Source organism: Excalfactoria chinensis, chromosome 4, assembly GCF_039878825.1.
Source record: "Excalfactoria chinensis isolate bCotChi1 chromosome 4, bCotChi1.hap2, whole genome shotgun sequence".
NCBI classification, from domain to species: domain Eukaryota; kingdom Metazoa; phylum Chordata; class Aves; order Galliformes; family Phasianidae; genus Excalfactoria; species Excalfactoria chinensis.
Window position 1 is genome coordinate 66,493,887 of NC_092828.1, and position 22,462 is coordinate 66,516,348.

The window sequence follows — 22,462 nt, forward strand, 5'->3', positions numbered from 1 at the left end:
CAAATTCAATTACAAACTTGGTTAGATCTGAAATATATAAAGGCATAAATGCTCTCAAGTATTTTGTTTATTTTTATAGTAGTTGCTAAATGAGTTATTTAACATGATGAGTTCAGATAAAATACATCTGGATAGAAATAAAGCATGATTATCACAGTAAAGCCAAAGCTCATTTATTTCTGGGTAGACATGTCAATGAAAAGCTCAGAACGATTACACCTAACAAACTGAGGGGACATAGAAATTCACCTAGTCAAATTAGTGTTTTCCTTTCTACCACAGATTGTTCTTATTCCTACAAACTCCTGTCATACAACTATTAAGGATAAAACATACAGACAGATTCCTCTCACCTTTGCATTTATTTTATTTCCTTTGGGACTACAAACAGGATTTTATATATTTATCTCACAAGGACTAATATATCTCCACCATAAGTTTGGCTGCCATTCTGTAACGTAAGTTACTCAAGTACTCCAGAATGAAAGTATATGCGGAAGCTGATTAATTTATGCTGCAGAACTGGGGAAAGGATTACAAAATCCTGCCACAGACCTTAAAGTCATAAGCTTTGAGATCCATTCTGCTCTACAGTGGGTCATGCTGCAGAGTTCACATTTAGATTTATTATGTACTTATACGTACTCTGAAGTTTTACTCATCACCTTTTCTTTAAAAAAGCCTTGGAGTTTCAACTACATGGAAATGCAGAGGAGACTGAAACAGAGGTTTTTCTGACAGACATTTGCCTTTTTCTGACCTTTCCACATATCCAATGCTCTGTTTAGAAGAGGCCTCCTACTCAAAAATAAGTAAAATAAATAATCACTCTGGTATCATAACTATGCTTCAAATGGGAGAATTCATGCTAGGTTTTTTTTTTTTTTTACTTATCCTCAACCACATTCAGAAATTCTCTTTTATGTGTCAGAGATAATTGCTGCCCATACTGTAGTTAGATACAGTGATTTATTGAAGCTATATAGTTTAAAAGAAAAACAAAAAAAGATCACCTATGTACCCAAAATTAATTATAGAGTTTGAAAACCTTGTGCCTTCTGTTGTTTGTTTGCTTTGGGAAGGTAAACTGTGAGAATGTGGATTTCCAAATGGCTATTTTAAAGCCACTGCAAATTCCGCTAGGACTGGTAATTTTTGTTTAGCAGAAAGTCCACTGATTTTAATTGGCATTGGGTCAAGCCCAGAATTCCTGTCCGTTTAGCTGCCCCTCTGCAGAAACAATACACTGAAGGATTCAGCCCAAAGCCCTAGTGATCTTGTCAGTCTCCCAAGCCAAACCCTGAACTCTGTAGGAGTCCATTTCAGAAGACAGAAGTGATACTCTTGATATATGAACACCAGGCCAATTCATCAGGCAGCAAACGGAGTATATGCTGTCAGATAGCTTGGCCCCATGCCTTGGCTGGAAGAGAGCACAGCAGACACCCCACAGCTCATCTGTCTACTCTACAGCTCAACCTGCAGTGTCAACAGCTGTTTCTGAAAGCTTTTCTCCCTCTCTTACTGGAGATATCACTGTGCTGTCGGTCTCCGTCCCTTCTGGAAAACCACCGAAAGCAGCTATGCTATCTCAGGGAAGCACCCTTCAACATCTACACCCAAAGAGCAGTAAACTTTGCTGAAGACAATTTTTATGCACAAGCAAGCAGCTTCCAGACTGGAGAGTTTATAACTGTTAGCAAAAAGACAACCTGGGAAACAAAGACCAACAAACAAATGGGACCCTTAGCAATGAAAATCTGGTAGTTTGCTATTAGCAAATGTGAAACCAACAGCAGAGTTAATGAAATGGCTCAGTAAAATGCTGTCTCTGGATGATTACTCTTTAGCTATTACTTTCTACAAACTGAGCATTGTGTGAATTTACTATGATGCAACACTTAGACTAGTTTTCTCTAATTTCCCAACCTTGGTTTCCATTACAGAAAAAACCTGGAAGAACATTTTTCATACTCTTAGGTGTTTTTGTTTTAACAAACAGATGTGCTTTGTTCTCCTTTCCCTACCTCCACCAAAAAGAATACAGGCTAATGTTGTCCTGCACAGCATTCCGGACTTTCCCAATCCTTAAATGTTTCATAACTCATTTCAAGAACTCATTCAGAACCTCAGCCTTCTCTTTATCTGTTGAAGCCAGTTCTCCTTTTACATTTACCAAAAGGAGGTACACTTGCTTTGGCCCGCCTTCTCTGTCCAAAAGGTTTTACTATATTGTCAGTTCTTCTAATCTATTTACTTCTGCATTTTGGGAGAGGCTCCACAGGGAGGTGGTTGAATCACCATCCCTGGATGTGTTTAAGAGCTGTTTGGATGTGGTACTCAGGGATATGATTTAGCAGAGGGTTTTTAGAGATAGGGTACTGGTTAGGCTGTGGTTGGACTTGATGATCTTCAAGTTCTTTTCCAACCTGGGTAATTCTATGATTCTAAATCCACAGGTCTCTTAGAGTATCTCCAGAGCTGCGAGGAATTTCTCTTGTTCTTACGATGGGCGTCCAGTATATCCAATTGGAAGCCTATCCTTATCCTAATCTGAGGACTTAATGCATTAAAGCCACTTTCAGTGCTGCACAGAAGTTCCTAGAGTTAAGGTCAGCAGAGGCTGCGTACATGCTTAAAAACTTACATTGTCTCAAAAATATATCATAAATCATAACACATAATTCCTTGCAAAATAGAAGGTTGCAGCGTACTTGGCAGTGACACTAATCAGGCTCAGTTCAGCTTCCAAGACCTCTGCATTACTTTAATGAAAATCTTAGCCAAGGTTGATATCATGAATAATAATTCTAAAATTAATTGCCCCAAATCCCCAGAAACAGACATCTCTTTCATTGTTTAGCTTCCTCATCTGCTTAGGTTCTTGGGGGCACAAATGATGACGAGGTTTCATCTAGAAATCAATTAAGTTGATCTTACCTTTGGCATTACACAAGACTGTTATATTGCAGAACCAAACAAGAGTTAACATTTCTGTGCCTAGATTTGACAGCTCTGGAATTTAGATTTCATGACAGTCTATTTTTCACTCGCCAAGCCCACTGGGACTCATAATGCCCAACAACCTAATATTACAGAGGGAAAATTATTGCAAAATACAGTCGTATGAAGGACACCTAATACTGTTGTGACAATTCAATTGAAGTTATTTGAAAAGCTCATAACAAAATGTACAATAAATTGGTTTTTGCATGCTGCTGAAACTATTTAGAAAGCATGAAAATTTTTAATACTGTTCCGTACCAGATCTTATGTTTGTAGCATTTGATAACAAAATGTCCCTTGTGAAAGTTCTCATAAGTTTTTGGATATGCTTAATGATTTATGTTGGCTTTTTACAGGTAATCTTATTATGTTATCTGGTCTTTCCAGTAAAAGGAAGAAGCATCAACCAACCCTGTCAGTTTGAAGAAAAGCCATTATCACTACATGTGGGTGCATGTTTGCTTAGATATATATGTAAATACATGAATATTATACTACTATTCTTTTATAGCAGATGTATATATTTTAAGGCAAAAACAAAGAAAAAAAACAACCCCCCCCCACTGCACAAACTAATCAGATTTCTTCCCTTTCACCCCCACCTCCAGCCCTCCTGTTGAGGGACTACTGTCCCCCTTTCATGTTTTCTTTTTGCTCCCTACATTAAAGGAAGTCAAACAAATGCAGATAAGCTATTTTAATATGAATCTCACATCAATATTAAGAAAGCACTGAGTTATTAAGTCCAACATGATATCTAACAACATTCCATGCAGTGTAGCCTATAGTTATATTATACAATATTATACAACTCTACAATATATAGTTATTGTTCTTATCAAATGATTATTGTTTTCCCTCTGTAACCTTCACACTTCTTCATAAATGGTTCCTCATAAAATGATTAAAAAACCAAGTACTTCACTCTTTCATCACATAGGCAGACAGACAAGAACAGTCTAAGTAATCTAATGTATCTTCTGGAGGACCAGAGTTGTATACAAAGTTTGCGAAGTCACGAAGTGACCTTGAGGTGATTCTCAATCATCACTGTCAAAAAGACAGCAAGCCTAAGCTCCAAGAATGGTATGTAACCACTACAGAACCCTCAAATTACTTTGCACATCCAAAGTAAAATCATAAAACCACTTTCAAACACCATCCCAAATTCTTAGGCAGCAACGTACTCTTCCCTCAGAAAGTATTGAGTCTGGGGCCTCATTCTTTGTTTTCACTAAGCTGTCTGTAAGCCATATCACTTCAACATGGAAAACGCATGAAATAAACATGTCTGAGTTCATTTGAACAAAAGCAGACAGAGAAAGGTCCCTGGCAGGGAACCAAAGAGTAGTTTTGGAAAAGAAATACATTTGGGGGTGTAATTTCCAGCAGGTGCCTTCACTTACTAGCTACTCAAATTCTGTCAGATCCCCATGGCACAGAGAGAAAGCAACTAGAAGAAACCATTCCCCACACTCTTAGAAGCCTGCACTCCTTCCCCATGAACACAATTCTTCCATTCTCTGAATACCTTCAAAGAAGTAACAGTTCAGAAGTTTTATTTGAGAAAGCTTAAGAAAACTGTGATTATGTCTGTGGGAAGATGGGTTTAAGCATTTTTGGCTAGATGTACCGAGTAACAAATTAGACATTTTTCAGCTCTGAAGTATATAATCTAACAAGCAGACTTCTCATTGATTTCAGAGATTCATAGATTCAGAAAGGTATCCTTCATCCCCAGTTCTTATTGGCTGGTAAGGATTTATTGGGTGGAAAAAGAATAAAGAAAAAATGCTGCCAAATAGCAAAACTCACAACGAAGCATGTGATTTACACTGCAGGAGAAAGGAAAATAAGAACAAAAATAATGATTTTCTGCTATAGAGTTTTCAGTCTGAAGAGATTTTCTTTTGCCCCAGCTTTCCCTGTTACTTCATCACTTCTGCATTTTCCAGGTTAAAACAAAATGAAGCCCAATTGTTTGCTAAGATTACATGCACAGTTCTGTTAGCATCCTAATATCCAGAAAACTCAATGCTAAGTAAAAGAGGAGAAACAGTGTAGAATCTGTACTATACAAAATTTAGGCCGGGTACTTAAAGCATTTGCTCTCACACTCAATGCCCCAGACCAGTCCAATCACTATAAGACTTCCCACCAGTCACCCAGGTGCAAGAACAAAACAGCACAGTCAAATCACCTCTCTTTCTTCTAGGAATGTTTCCCTCTTGGCCACTTTAAACACATAAATCACTGAGAAAATGCCAAGTAGAGCATAGAAGTCCAGAACATTAGAAGAGTGGGAGACAGAAGAGAGACCTGAAAAAATAAACATCAATAGAGGCAAACCAGTTGCTGCATCTAGATGGAAATATCATCAACCAAACAGCAGAGAAGCTAATACAGCTGTATCCTCTAAACACACCACTAGGATGAGATTCCCAGTCTCTAACAATATGACACTGTTTTTAAAGGTCTGAAGAAAAAAATCAATAAATAATAGAAACAAAAGAAAGGGAAATGGAGAACCTCAAACAATACAGTTACATGCAGCAAAGCACACTATCAGCTTTTGCATGCATTTAATCCAAGTTCTCATTCTTCATGCTGCACGGTAGTTGTCAAGTGAAAAGCAATGCACCTTCTCCAGTGACCACATCTCTTTTACTTGGTAAAAACATCTTTCCTCAACTTGTCTTTTCAAACATCATCAATAGCATAAATAAAAATTATGGGTTTTTTTTGTTGTTTTTTTGTTTCTTTTTATTTTTTATTTTTTTAAGTGTTACATTAGTACCAAAACATTGTCCATTGGACTCTCTAATTTTTATTACTTTTGAAGTGCATATATCTAAGCAGGAGGAAAGCAATTGCAGTACATTATACAGCAAGGAATACAGATCATTTATTGACAATACTACTGCAATCCATAGTGTAAAAGGAAACCTCAGAAGAACTCATTTTCACACACCCAGAAGTATATGAAGGTTTTTGTAAGCCAGAATGAAACACATGCAAATACAGGGATTCTTACATCTGAGCCAGGTACCACCACTCCAATTATTTACAGTACTTCCAAAGCATGAGCACTAAGCCCATATAAACAGAAAGTCATTTTCCTCCAGAGCACACCTGCAAAGTACAACCTAGGTTTACCTTTCTTCTTAACAACATCATTTTTATTAAAAGCTTTATGATATTGTAGCAATACTGACTCTGTTTTCCCTTACTTCCTAAGAAAAACACAAGAACCACCATCAAATACAAGTAAATAAATCAAACTTGCAGCTTTCCAACTACAAACATTTTGATACTACAACTTGTCCTACCTGCAAATCCAAGAAATGGCATAAAAGTGGAGACTGAGTGGAAAAGCCTCTCCCAGCTGTAGACTGGAACAAACTTCAGCCAGCAACCTAAAACAGCAGTAATCACCATTAACTTCTCATACTTGTGCTGAAGAACATGGCAAGGGGATAATTCTTTAACTATTCATAAGTAGGCCTTTCTTTATTTTTTATTTATTTATTTATTTATTTATTTTAAAACACCATTGCTTGTTCTTAACTGTATGCAGAGTAACAGCTTTAGACAGATAATTTTTTAAAAAAATAGCTCTCGATTTTCCATTGTGAAGTTACAGTACACGATACTTTTAATTTACGGTGTTTTGGGAAGAAGACAGTTTGCTTATTGAGTGCCAGATATTATTTTTACTTGGGTTTATAGCAAATACATGGAGCTTGTAATGAGAGCTTTGCCATTTCAAAAGTAAACACAGAGTCTGAAATGAGGTGTTTGTGCTAGTGAAATAGCAATGGTAACTCATTAGGTTAAGGTATGGTTAATGCTAGAGTCAGACTAAGGTAATAACTCATCATAAAAATACATCCCTAAGCTTCAAAATTGTTTCCATGTGAATGCATTACCAGATGTTCTAAAAGCAAATTTGATTCAGTATTTCTTACTAAGAAGTAAATTACATCATTAGGATTTTGTCAGTACGTCACGTTACAAGTTACATTACCCCATACAAAGACTCTTCCTGTTTTAAAACAAAGCAGTAAGAGAAAATGAAAACAGTAGTATCTACTACGAAAAAGAAACAAGAACATAATCGGCAGCAACAAAAGCAGTGACATATAGCAGAGACTTTGCTACAATATGCAGACAGGCAAAAAAAACACACTGGAAAACTTTACCAACCGCAGTGGCTTAGGAAGGAATCCATAGAGGCAGATCAAAGAAGCATCTACAACATACCTTCCTCCTCAGCAGAATAATTGCATTTCAGAAAACCAAGTTCAAACCTTTATTATTTGGAAACCTTAGAATAAGGTACAGAAGCTTCAGTTCCCAGAATACTTTTAAAAAATAACTGGATATGGTAAACTGGATTCCTACATTGAGGCTAGCATATGCACAGACTGCAAAGGAAAGTAGGCAAGTATGCATTAGACCTTTCCTTCTGCCTCTGCAACAGAGAAATTGGCGCAGCTGAAGGTGCTCAGCTCTTAGAAATACAGGCAAAATGGCCCTTCAGCTCTGTGAATTCCCTGTTCCAAGGGTAGAGCTGAAGTCCTTCAGCTGTTGTAAATACATATAAAATGGCCACTTCCACAGTTGCTCTACAGTCTTTACTGCAGTTTTCTTCATTACTGGTTCATGAGGTGTATGAATGCTGCTGAGCCAAGCTGAAGCCTGATGGAAATTAAGCAACATATTTAGGAATTTACTCAGGACGTTTGGTAGAAGGGGAAGTGTGGTTTATATCTCTAGTTTTAGATAGACTCTAGACCATCCTTTTCCCCTCTGATTTCTTTGGCTAGTGAAATAACAATTTAAAAGAAGCTGCTTCTTTAAAATTATGTAGAGCCCAACAAATAGTTACTTTTAAGTACAATTTTCAGTCAAGTATTTCTTTTAAATATATTTCATGCATATTAGTAATTCACATTAGAATATCTGCAAAAGTCTGTTAATAAAAGAAAAAGCTAATATTTTACTACAATCTGTTTCCCAGGTTTCGCAGCTTTTTAATTTCCTATAAATTTGGCTCTGATGTAGGGTAAAATCTTGCTGTGTTATATACTAACCTTCTTTGATTGCGGAGATATGAATTTCGTACGTTATATGCTAATATATCACAGTTACTCAAATGAGGATAATAATAAAAATTTCTTCTGTATTAAACGTGTATGTGTCTTTGTGTTTCCACTTCCCTCCCCCCCCCCGAGTATATGGGTATGTAACATATCAGCCAAAAATCTATGTAATTTCTTTCAGGTCACAGAGCAACAAAACAGTGAGGCAGTTTGTTCTTTGTCAGCAGGGAGGATCAGCACTGTTTTACAGCATAGTAAACATACCTGAAGTGTCAAGTTTGAAGTATGGATTGTTTCATGTAAAGAATAAACACATACATAAAGAGCTGCATTTAAATATATTAATGAGAGAATTATACCAGAAGAAAGAAAAGCTAATTGTTCTACAGAACTTCTGTATTTTATCCAGCCCCGTGAGGGAAATTTCATCCACGCATTTCCTGTGACTCCTACTTAGTGATCATGGTAACACTGAGAGAAAGCACCTCAGGATGCCTGACTGGAGAAATTAGCATTGGCACATTACTATTCAGTTGGGAAAGTCAGAATTAGAAAACCAGGCTCTCACCCATAAAACTCACAGTCCTGATGCTGCTTGGCAGCTGCACTCATTTACTTGATCCCATTGCTTGTTGGCAATAACCTTCCTATGCTACAACTTCTTTTTTCTCCCTTTTGGGACTTCAGTGGCATGGCAGTATTTTCCCCTGGCACGACACCTTACTACAAGCCCATTATCCATTACCTTCCCGGCACGTGCAGACCTAAGAAAAACCTTGTCTGTGATTTAGCACTTAGTCCATGCCTGACTTCTATTATTATTTAACTTCTATTCCTTCTCTTGTGGTTCAGAACTGGGGAAAAATATGGCATGGAGCTATGCCAGTATTAAACTGTTTTTCACTATTAAGTCCTCCAAAAAACCTCAAATAATTGAGAAAAAGGGGAAAATACAAAAAGTAATTATCCTAGAGACTATTTCATCTCTGAAAACACCAAAAGAGCTTCTGTTTTGAAAATAGAGCAATTTATTCTAAAAATGGAAACCTTGCCTTTAAATGAGTAACGTGTTATCCATTTCTCAATCTGCTTCAAAACCAAAGAGGCTTCTCTGAAAGTACAGACTGTGTCACAGCTTTACCTCAACTACAGAAAAGCAAAAGCTTCAAAGACAAAATCAAAGGCAATCTGGCTTATAGAAAGTGGAGTGGTTTGCCACCTGATCAGAACACATACATGCTCATTATAGAACTTTTCACTCTGATTAGTTTGTGTACTAGGTTCCTCTGGGTACAGAGTAACGATTGTATTCCTCCTTGAATAAGAGTGAAATAAAATAGATATCACTTGCAATAATTATAAGGGCTATTAAAATAAAAATAGTAATTATTCTGTTGAATCTCCAAAGGCTGCTGCCTTTCCTAAAACAGCACCTTGACGTTGATTAAAAGCATGAAAAAAATATTTGTTTTTGTATTTATTATTATTTTTTTAATATTTCATCTTAGCTCTTAGAAGTCACAATGCCTAAACCTGAAGTAAAATGCGCTGGGATTTTCCTATTGTCACTTCTCAATAACAACAGTGGTTGTGAAGACCCAGTGTCACCTGTCCGTTATCTGCTGCCATGGTTAACAGTGTGCTAGGTTAACTGCTGCCTATCACAGCTAGGCAGTCCCAGGTGGAAATACAGTTTTATTACTAATGGTCATATTAAGTAATAAATTAGTCTTCTAGATGTAATCTTCAACAATCATTTGAGCTTAATGGTGATGATCTATCATTTTGGCATGTTTCTTTTTTTTTAAACATTTCCCCTGTCTTTACTGTCCCTGTTCTGTCTAAGCTAAAACAGCTATTGAGAAAGACAGGCACAAACCACACACACCATGTTGTAGCATGCTTGTGCACTGGGACTTGTGATTTTGATTCGTCTCCTCCTAAAACAGGCATTTAAAAGAGGTGAGAGAAATTAGGCCTCGAAAGCGTCTTCCTCTCTTCTGCAGCTGTAAATGAACATAATCAAATCTAATACAGGTGAGCAGCTGAGGTTGAGTTATAGGAAATGTATCTTACCCTGCTTAGGTTCATCTGAATAAACATTTCTACTGAAATTTTGAAAAGTGAGTTACCTATAAATAATGATAACATATAAGATAGCATCATATAGCACCTTTTGTTTGCTTTTCTTTTCTTCTGCAGTCATAAAACTCATGAATTTCTGTTTTGCCAGCTGAATCTGAGTACCTGGGTCAGACTGTTGATGTCTGTCTTGTATTCTGTGGCTGTAGTTGCATATTTCTGGGGCAAAGCTATTTAATAGCAAAGGTACCTCACATCAGCAGGGTTAGGAGAAAGTAAATAGCCAGAACATGCAAACCAGCCAATCCTAATTCTGATATTTACTAGAGAAACAAAAGGGAAAATAAACATCGGGCAAGTGGTTTATTCGACTGCAATTAAAAGAAAGGCGGTGAATTTATAGCCCAGTAAATGCATAACTACTCTACCCATAAAAATAATCCCAGTAGCTGCCAAATATCCTGGAACAAAAGAGGGGAAATTTTAAGTAAAGATGAAAAAGACACTGCATTAATAAAGAAAAAAGAGAAATCAGGAAAGGGATATCTTAATACTGCAGGCTTAGACTGTCTGGCACCACAGGTTCAAATATTCTTGGTGATTCAGCCACTCCAAATCTTCATCAGTCAAAAGAACAGACAGAATGTTGTGAATGCAATTGTGACTGAATCTTGCACAATTACAGCATCACTGAAAAAGAAAATTACAAATGAAATTTCGCTTTCTAATTTTTGCATGAATGTTAATGATAAAATGGAACCTTTAGTAACAATAATGGTATGCTCCTTGCCTCAGTCTAAAATATTCATCATTATTCTGACTCTCATCCACATTTCCTGAAGTGTCTGCTTTTCAAAGGTGTCACATTTATATGAAGTGAAGTGTTCTGGATGAAACTGCTATAGAACATTAAATAATATTGTTGTTATGTAACCTAAACTACTAGTCAAAAGATGATCTTCATATGAAATAATGATAGACAGAATTATAAAAGTGAGAAATCATAAATAATAGAGTTTAAAAAGCAAGAAAGGAATCCTATGTATTTGGGGTGAGAATCAAAGAAAACCCACAAGGAATGTCATTCATGGGAGTTAATATAGTAGCTTTTAGTTACAGGATATTTTCATTCTCCAACTTCCAGCTAGAGTTGCATTCAATTTATTCCCTTTTCTCAAGGGATTAATTGCATGGCCATAGAAAAACAATAAGCTACTATGATCTATTTAGCCTTTTATTTTCCTTTCAGCCACAAACAGACTGCAGGTCAATCCCTTTCAGCCTCTTTCACAGCAATGATGCTTTGCACAAAACTGTGGTAGGCTCATAAAAAAAATCTGTTGTGTGTGAGAGTATACCCCTGCCTCAGAACAGTACACTGAAACATGCTAAGAAAGGTAAGTACACAGCAATAGAGGGAGTCACTAAAGAAAGAAGATAAATGCATTGAAACTACTGTTCTGACACCAGATTTCCAAAGCACCATCTTATGACAGCGTTCAGCATGCTAGCAGAAGAGGTGGCTGTGGAAGGGAAAAGGTTTGTTAGAGCATTCCTCCCCTTCCTAATTATGTAGTGACTTACGTTTACCAATTGGTTATTTTCAAAGTCAGGGAACTGTATTGCAAGCCACACAGCTTCACATGTTAGATTTCCTTACTACATCCTCATAAATTCCATAGGCTAGAATAAATAGCTTTATTAAAATTATTTTTTCTGTGAATTGAGGCTTTGTTAAGGCTTTTGGCTGATACATAAGCATACCATTAAGTTACAGAAATGCACATCTTGTTTTTCATCTTGTCTACCCGTAACTGTTTGCTAAGCCTGCCTGTCATAGTTGCTTGCTGGCTAGACTTAAATAGCCTCAAATCAACTTTCCATCATACAAAGGCAAATGATTTTTGTTTTGTACTTTTTTCCCCTGTGGTGTGCCAGTCTGCTTCAGAAACATGCCAGCCCTTGCAGAGCACAGAAAGAGATATCAGGAGCCAGAGCTGCATTCCAGAGGTGAGTCATTCTTGTCAAGTATTTCATACTTGCCTCTCTGATGACCTGCTGGCCTCACTGATGCATTATAGCATGAATACATCCTTGATGTGCATTTAAGGTAACCATATGACTCAATTATGGCTGTGCCAGATGAGAGTAATGTAAGGTCATCCTAAATGAGTGCTAGTAAAACATTTATATCACAGCATGAATTCTCTATCTAACACTTAGCATATTGAAGAAATAATTTTTCAATGTTTAAGTTATTTTTAGAGAAAACTGTCCAGATCTTTTGGATGAGCTGAGATATATTTTATGAAAGCCAGGCCCAGGAAAGCAGGTAGATGATGTTATTATACATGTTTGTGCCTCTCTAGTCTTGGGTCTGGATGTAACTTCTGCTTGTGCTGGCTGCTACTATTTGTGCCAAAACAAGTCAGGATCAACTTTCATGCTGGTGGATGTCAAACTGCTCTCAAAGGAACTTTAACAGCAGTTCTTTGCATAGTGGAATCCTATAAATATCAAGGAATATCTTGGAGTCTGGATAAACACAGTTAAATCCTGTCTCTACTGGGATTTTTTCATGGAAATCAGAGGACGTGGGATTTTAAACCACTATATCTAAGACTGCTTTACTTCACATGATATAGTGTCAGTCTGTCCAGAGATTATGAAGGTCTATCAGGAAGGCCAGGTGGGAAAACCCCACTGCTTTTATTGTTCCGAGAGATCCTTTTAGCTTCAAAGAGCCATGCCATTGCTGAGCTTTTATTCACTGCCAACAGCTAACAGCGTAAGGTACATGGCAACTGCTGGCTGCAGGTTTCCAGAGCAGCATGTTTTGCTCTGGTTTATTTTTAATGGAATGATGGAATAAAAGCATCTGGACTTGAGGAGGAGAGAAGTAGTGCCTGGTGCCATCAGATTGTGAGAAATTCTGAGTTTTGCATATTTTCTTTTGCATTCAGGACAGCAGTCTAAAAAAAATCAGTTTGTTAGCAAGTATATATTTTTTGAATAATTTGTTTTTCACCCTGTACTGTAAAATTTATAAGCAGAAGAACTCAAACCAGAATGTTTAAAAGACCAGATACAAAATCTGAAACTTAGGGATATATTTTGTTCTGCAGCATGACTATTAACATTAATCAATACAGAAAATATACCAAGCTTGATTCTTATTTAACTCAATAAGTTTGGAAGATTTAGAAAATATTGGTGAATCTCTTTACAACCATTAAAGCATGATGAATAAAACAACAACATACTTGGTAGCAGGTGTAGGCATAATATTTAAAGTCTTTAGAAAAGACATTGCACTATTATTAGCTATTATAAATATGAAAGCCATTACTGGCAGTTGTGACATATGCAATAGGAGTCCTTGGTAGAGTATGAAATTTAGATACTGAAGTGCCATACTTGCTGACATGCCATATAACTTTTAAAAGCAGGCAGCTAGAAAATTACTGAAATCAATCTTAAAAATTACTCCAGCATATTACACTTTATTTGCTAGCCTAGTGATAGAAACCTTAAATCTATTTTTTTCAGCAACATTATTCTGAAAGGCAGAACATAGGTTGATGAAGAATTACGACACTGAAAAAATAGAATAAGTTCTTAAAGAATGTTCAAAATGAACAATTTCCATTTTGTTATGATAAACATTAAGGTCACCCTTCTAATAATCCATAAAACAACCCATCTCATCTCATGTCAGTGATACCAAGTTATTTAAATAATGTAACCATGTATCATGAGTTTAACAGGCCATGTCAACAGGCGATGTCAGCTTTCTTTAGTTGATGAAAACACCAGGGAAAAAAAGTGGAAATTTCTTACAAAGGCATCAGCGTTATGTAAAAGCGTAAGAATGGAGCAGCTTTTCTTAGCCACAGCAAAAGTCCATCCAGCTAATCTCGGATCTTCAGCCACTGACAGCAGCATAAGAGAGATGTGAGCATCATTTCACTGGCACATCCCTCCAACTTTACAAAAATTTCTTCAATCCAAAATACTACTTCATTGTAGAACTATGTTACAGAACCAAATTCAGACTTAAAATTCACAGTCATGTTACTAAAGTGCATTTTTCAGTTAATGTTTGATTAGCTTTGGAATTTTTACATTTAAAACTACTTACAAAATAAAACAAAAAGCAACAAGAAAAAAAAAATCACATTAATTGAAGATTACAGAGAGAACACTAGCACATTGTGATCTATTTGAGGGACCTTTCTAACACTGCAGTATTAAAACTGATGGAGGCACTGGGGGTAGATGTCAGATCTCCTAGATTCAATCAACTTCCCAAAGATCAAACTCTATTTTTCAACATTAATTTAATGCCCAAGGTTTCCAATGAATCCCATTACCACTGCTTTCATGGAATTTCTGTTTTATTCCCTTAGAATGATAAATAAAACCTTGATAAATAAAAACTTTAGAAGTGGAAAGTCATGAAGCATCTATTATTAATCATAAAATTGCTATTTTTACATGGAAGCACCTATGAGCTACCAAAGGCTTGTGTCCCTTCATACAAGGTATTTGGAAAATAAGTACACAGGGTCACACTAAAGTTCTACCTTGTCCATAATCTGTAACTGATACTGATCAAAAGTGGAGGTCCAGAGAAACCCAGGATGGCCGAGATTGCAGGCTACATCAGGCCCGGATCTGGCTGCAGCAGGGCTGACCGAAGCAGCAGATTTAGCACAGAAGTAGTATTATAATTTTCACAACTTTACACGGTAACAGTAAATTGGAAAAAGCCATGACTATATGGCTTTAATGTTCAGACATTTCACAGGTTTCACAGTTACTGTCTGGACAGGCTTGAAATACTTCAAAAGTACTTTTGTACTTCAGTATAGACTGACAATGCATGGTATCTTTGATTATCTATGTCTAGCAAGTCATTCTAAATATTCCAGAAAGACCTCCTCAAAACTGCAAGAGGAAAAAAAGTTGCTGATGGAGTTTGTGGAGGCATCAGAGAGAACATGTCTGTGCAGATTGTTAACAGTCCCCCCTGGCATAGCAAATACATTTCCACATGTTCTTTAGTATATTTCACTGTTCATAGAATCACAAGATAATACTATTCATAATTAGAAGTTAGAACAGATGTGCCATACCAATCTGGAAAATGCTGGCTCCTGATTATGAGCACTTCTACAACAAAGCTCTTTTACTTCTGAATTTAAAACCTGAGTAGACCTTGGAATATTGCTGTTCTGAACAGTGACACCAAATGAAAAGAGCAAAGATGTCAGAAATTCAGTCAGACCCAATAAATACTGCAACAACAAAAAAGCCATGCATAATTAATGTTTCTTACTCTAAACACCCATTATTTTCTATTGCTGCTGGCAACCAGTCCTTCACTCTGTTAATAAACTCCCCCCGCTCTACTCTATATCTCAGGAGAGAAGTAAATATACTGTATGTATCTGAGTATTCAGTTTAGCTTTGAAACAACCATTTTGTTCACAAACATAGTCTATAGAGAGACAAAACTCAGGGATTTTATCTGCCAGTTTAAAATACAATCTCTTCCTTTGTAGGAAACAGCCTCAAAGCTACCATTCCTCTGTGTAGGTGTATATGTGCCTGATTGCAGTCATTACAAGTACACATTAAAGTGACAAATATGAAGAAGCTGTGCTTCTGTGACTGGGAGTAGGCTGCAGGTAGGCAGCGCCACTGCCAGGTGATCACTTTTCAAACTATTCTGTATTTCTGAATGGGCCATTGCTGGCCTAATTTAACTTTCCACGGATGAATTTCTTATGAGAACTTGTGTAAACTGTGGTTCAAATTTCATTGACACTGACATCTGCCAAGAATAATACTTCACTGGTGCTAAATCCTGTGATAAACCACGTAATACAACTATTAATCACATGCATCATAAAAGTATATTATCTCAGATAAATACTAGGTTTTCTGCTTTAACTGGTACTAAAATCAGTATTATGAATACAATCCAAATTATTGGTTTTCAGTAAAAAGTTGCTTCTTTGATCTTCAAAAAGATTGCCAAAGTATCTGGAATTCCTTTTTAAGGCTGAGTCACAAAAACTGTAAAATATTACATACTAACGTTTGATTTTTTTTTGGAAGAAGGTCCTATGCTCTTATAGAAGTTATGCAAAGCATCTCATCCTCAGTGTTGTAGACTAGTGCCAGCATGTGCTTCAGCAATTTCAACATTAATCTAAAATGTTCAAATCCATAATCCTGTATCCTCTTGCTTTATTGTCCATCATTCTATTACTGTGTTTTGGAAGTTCTTAAACAGCTAGTTCATTTGGCATCATTTCCTAAAGCACAAACTAGGATTGAGCTCAAACTTATCAAAATAGAAATTAAAACAACAATTTTCCCTATGGAGGCATATAGAATTATGAACAGTATTCTCTAACTTTTCACTGACTACAGTTATGAACAGCACAGTCTTGTTTCTACCATCATTTCCTATGCTGTCAGAAGTAGTTTACTCTCAGTAAATATGCGTGTATGTTTCCTAAATTGCTTTGAAACTTAAAGTCTTGTTTCAACTGAAATTAAACAAAAGGATGTTGATCTCAAAGATTATTGTTTCCATACATTCTGCAGAAAAAGATGGTCAAACTGGGGATTAAAACTATGTAAGTTTCTGGCTGAGAGAAAGGCTGTAGAAGGTGCTCACATTTATTTGTGAATCTTGAGAGTCTGCACACCAGCGCTTATCTCAACCACAAAGACCAACCAACTACAAGGCACCAGCCCACAGGAACTGAGACTTCATTCATTCTACACCTCTACCTATCACTTGTTAGTTATGTTACTTTTCATTAGTCAGACACAGATTTATGTAGGGAATGAGCTGTGGAATGGTAAGAAATCTTAACATCCCTTATTAATGCAGTAAAGTGCTGTGCATCTGTCTGAGTTTTCTGAAATATCAGCTCCAGCCAAGATGCCTGATATTCGGAAGCTCTGACCCATATCTTCAGTTCACTTTCACAGTGTGCCAGCACAAATAATTTCATACTATGGGTTTACCGTAGAAGTTTTGTGCAATTACGTTGTACAGCAGCACACATGTCTCTATCCACTAGTTAATGACAGTAGGGGTGGAATTAGTTTAAGCCAAAGTGTAGGCGACAAAAACAGTTTCTCATTGTCAATATTCAACATACACATGATACAAACAGGCAGTAATGTAATTTTCCCCAACGTAGTGATTATTCTGAAGGGGTGCTGTACCCTAAAACATTACTGAAGGTAATATGTTCATCAGAAGTAAAGATTCATTTTGCAAACAGAGGATGTTGAACTCATTTATGATTACCATGCTCCATCTTGTATTGTGCCTTAGACAACTGAACTAACACTACATAGAGAACAGAGAGATTAACAATCAATATGATAGCTGAGGGAATAAAAATTTCTATTTATCTCATGAAACATTTTATTTTTGTGCCATTTATACAGCTGATTCTGAGGCAGGGAAACAAGTCTATGACATACATTAGTATGACCACTTTGATCCGTACCGTTAGCTGCAGCTGCTATGCAAGTTTGAAAAGAAATATTTTTTTCTTCTTTGAGGATTAACAGCCAGAAAAATTCTTCCTGCTGGTGAACTACAGAACACTGAACTCTGAAATGTCATATTAGGCTGTGTAAAAGATGGCACTAAGGTAGCTGGAATTTTTGTCTTATATTTTGGTGTCTCTGCCCTTCTTTAGCTAGCAGAACCAAATTGCGCTCAGACCTGCCTGCACCTGTCAGTCTAGGCATGCCCCTGTTCACGTATTTGCAATGTGAGGCTGGAAAAAGGTTAGAACTTGTCTGAAATTTTTGGTTAAGCGTCAAGAAATTCTGATTCTCCAAAATACAGCCTTTTTGTAGTGCACAACGACTTTGAAATTAAAAATTCTCAAAAGGATAGTTCAGAGTGAGAGTCAAGCAAATGGCTGAAAGCAGAGAGGATCCAAAAACTAGGATGATGATAGAAACAAATAATTAGTTTCTGTGTGGGATTTAGGCAGTTAGTGCCAGAAATCTTTGTATTAGAGCAGAGATTTATGATCAGAACTCCCGTATTCCATACGACAGAAGTTAAAATTAGACAGAAGACAAAATTAGCAACACTAACAAGGTTCCCTGAGGAAATTATAAGCATATCATTCTCATGTCTGTTCTTAGAAAGATGTTGGAGTAAAAGCAATCCATTTCTAAGCATGAAACAAATAATGAAAGCAAAGAAAGAAACTCTATGAAAACTAATAAAATGAAAATATCTAATTGTACTGGATCTGGCCAGGATGAAGTTCATCTTCATAGCAGCTCCTATGATGCTGTACTTTGGATCTGTTAATTAAAATGGTTTAGATAACACATTTTGGCTTTTGCTGAGTAATGCTTACAGATCCTTGATGCTTTCTTTTTTTCCTGCTTTGTTTCTGTTGATATTCCTTTGCACTCAGTTACTTTAAGTGTTTTTATATTGTCTTTTGCCTATCCCCTTAATTTTACTAATTCTTTAAAATAACCCACAATCATTATTTTCATGTGAATAAATACAGATAGAGGGAATGATGAAAAGAATACAAGTTCTTTTAAAAGAGGCAGAATTTTTGCCAATAAAATTGTGTCCAAAGAATATCCCTTGGCAAGCTTCATTTCTGATCTCTGCTTACTGTATAATGTGATAGTATTTTACAGAAATTTGGAAAATGAACTCATTCACATTCAAATTCAGGACAGAAAATGAGGCAGAAAATGGCCAAGGAATGCCTGAACAGTGTCAACAAACACTAGGGTTTTTTGGTTTTGTTTTTTCCAGGGAAACAAGCAAACAAAAACAAAACAAAACAAACAAACAAACATATTTTGCATAGATTTAAGGGCAAGCTTATGTACTTTACCTAAAGACCTCACATAAAGGATTGAAGTCTTTCAGCTATTCATCAGAGAGCTAATGCAGAAAATTTCTGTCCAGAATTACACTTAGTACCACTATATTTACCAGACTAAATACAATGTAAAAAATAATAATAATAAAAATAAAAATAAAAAGGCAGGTGTGTATTTTCACATGAAAATTTAAAAGGAAAGTCAAGGTTAATTTCCCATGGGAACAACCCAGAACATTTCACTCGAGTACATTTTTTTGGGGAAAGAAGTAATAATAAAAAAATCATCATAGCATATACTCACTGGTTATTTCTGAGAACTCCAGCAGTTCTTAGACAGTAGCGGGAGTATCTCACAGGCAACATTATCATGGTATTGATAATTAGTCTATCTTCTGATGTCAATTTCTGAATTGGTCCAGCACAGAATGGAACTTGTAGTAACTCTGTAAAGGTCCACTTCTGCTTCCCAAAGTGTTCTCACTTAATCCCAGCTAGCAGCATCATTCACCATGGGCTTAATTTTAATGCAGAGGTAAGTATAGAGGTAGGGCCATGAAATCACACACAGCTCTTCTGAATGGCTTCCATCTATATGTAGCTCCCAGTGTTATCTCATGCCATGTTTGTCTTTTGTTTTCAAATGCATCCTCAGGTGGGGAGCCAAACAGAACCTACGACAACTGAACAGAATCTCAGGTTGGAATCCTACACCACAATTTAATCTACCCTTTACTCTGGTAAAAGGAGATGTCCTTACAGACTCCAAGTTGGGCTAAAATTGTTCATGGGACTTCAGGAACTGCAAGCAGGCAGACTACACAAATGAAACCTGCTGCTTATTTTCCCTCTCCCAACACAGAGTGCCTTATTTTCTGGAACTTTTCACTGGATAGCTTACACCAATATGTGAAAACCGAATAAGAAATATTACACTAGGCTGCTATGTATTGAACAACACTTTCAATCTGGTAGCCTTACCTTAAAACATTTTAAATCAGTACCTGATAATCATCATTAAGTTTAACCAATCATTATGTCTAATCAAAGCAGAACAGGACAGGCTAATTGGAACAAGGGTAATTAGCACAATGAATGTAGCTCTTAGAGAAAAGAAATGAACTCATGTATTGCTCATTACCTGTGACTATCAGTAAGGTCACGGACATGCTGATGAGCAACATTCTCTTCCCACAGGTTTGTTTCTAAAGGAACTGCATTCAACACATCCCAGAAGACACATGCTTTTTGTTGATTATTTTGCTGCTGTTGTTCAGAAAAGAAATGCACTATCTTACTACTAGCTTCTCTCAAAATATGATTACTCCTGGTGGTGTTTTCCCCACATATTCTGAAGTTCCTGTAGTTGTAAGGTTCTTTCCAGCAGAAATCATCCCTGAATGATGATCAAACAGGTCTGCAATTTCTCAGTATCTTTCTACATACTTGTCAGTTGATTCCTAATGTTCTTATTTATTCCCTTTATTCTCTCTAGTATTTTAGTATATTTTCCGAACAAACAATTTCATGTACCTAGTTCGATTCATTTTTCTTACAAAGATGACAAAAAGTGTTGGCCTTCATAATTATTTCCTCACAGAAACATTTTTATATTTTACACATAAGTTCCACAATAGACTTTTTAATGTTAGAAACTTCAAAGGATCATTATTTTTATTCCTAGTTTAACATACATTCTACTTTTTTTTCCCTAATACTTAATAATGTGTGGAATATGAGTGCTGCAAAAAGAGAACTGCTGTTTATTCTTCCAGAGGAGTACAAGCTGCTTTTCTCATTCTTACTGTGAACTACTTAGAACATCATTTCCATTGGGTATGCCAACTTTTCATATTTTGTGAGCCAAGGCCTCCTAATTTCATAGCCAGCTTGCATCACCCCATGAGTTCAATTCCTATTTTATACCTTAAGGTTTACGGTGATGAAATCTGATTCAATTACCTTGGGGCTAAAAAGACTTAAGTTCTGATCAGTGATCACTGTCAGCTTTAGCACACATTTGCTTTAATCCTGCTTAGGGTGCTGGAGCCATTAGAATTGTTTTTGCTGTAGTTAATTTGGGTTTTTGGACTGGAAACAATCCTTAATTTAATCATAAAAGTTTGTTCATGTCAACCACATTTCAGAATCTATTAAGTTTCATTAAATATGCTGCCTGTTCAGCTGTGCTTTGAGACTTAGGTGATGCTGTCTGACTTTCACAGAGCAATTATTTATGACTGTCAATTTTCTGTCAGGCTTCCTGAACAACATACCTTTGAATATATGAAACGCAAAACACTTATTTAGAACCACAATAAATGACAATATTGATGAAAATCGGGAGATGTGGAAATTAATGCAGTGGAAAATAGGCAGATCGTCTCTAACTGATGTTCCACTTCCAATTAATTCACCCTCCCCTGCATATCCCATTATCTAAAACACACAAAAAATATACATATAAGAGAAAACTACTATGAGATCTGCCTTTATTGCTAATGAAGGAGAAGATAACCAGGATATCATAGATGGAACTTAGTCCGTGCAAGCACTTTCTCAATAGAGGTGTTTCACTTTTATCCTGAGCTACAGATCACAGCGACTGTACATTACTACATTGCTGCTTTTACCAACTTGTGACAAGCCATTAAGTGGTTTGGTAATGCAAAGTGAAATCTTTTGAGGATCTGAGTAAGATTACCAAACCAGTTTCTTAAATGGGTGATCAGTTCACACTGATGAGATCTAATGTCATCTAACTGAACTCCCATATTCAGCAGGCTGTGAGATTTAGTTAGCTATTAATCAAGAATCCAGACACAGTGCTGATTACTTTTCATTATTTCTAAGCTTACTGAGGCTTTAGCTGTACAAGGACTGTACTATTTTTTACTTTATCACGTCTTTGTGACAGCCCTTTATTAACTTAGCATCACTCAGTTATTTCTAGGCAAAGTTTGCCTTTAAGCTAGGCAGGATTTTTCATGTTCCTACAAAGATTAAACATGAAGAACTTCAATTTTCAAATACGCAGTATCTGTTGCCTGTATCCTGTGTCATTTAAGTTGAACACAATTACATATTATACATTTTCTTTTTCAACCACGGTTGTATTTACAGGTATTTAGAGTATAATTCTACTGAATTTAGATAAATAAACAAGTTAGACATTAACAACATTGTCTGAGATTTACAGCTTCTGAAATCATATTTTCCCCACAGGTAAGCATGTATGAAGCTTCTCAATCCTTGGGTTATACAAGCATGTTAAAAACCCAATCATTTCTGTTTGTTAATCTGGAAACAGCAGAGGTCACTTAAAACCCTACCTGATTAATGAACCTCATTAAATATTAG

At 36.3% G+C, this 22,462-nt stretch overlaps 1 long non-coding RNA gene across 1 annotated transcript in view; it reads right to left on the reverse strand.

Annotated features, from left to right (window-relative positions):
* The window catches only part of LOC140251236 (uncharacterized), a 145,284-nt gene that overhangs the window by 24,129 nt on the left and 98,693 nt on the right, over positions 1–22,462 (reverse strand). Inside the window, exon 6 of the long non-coding RNA XR_011903388.1 lies at positions 6,336–6,422. This is a non-coding gene — a long non-coding RNA (uncharacterized lncRNA). The remainder of the gene's footprint in view (positions 1–6,335; positions 6,423–22,462) is intronic.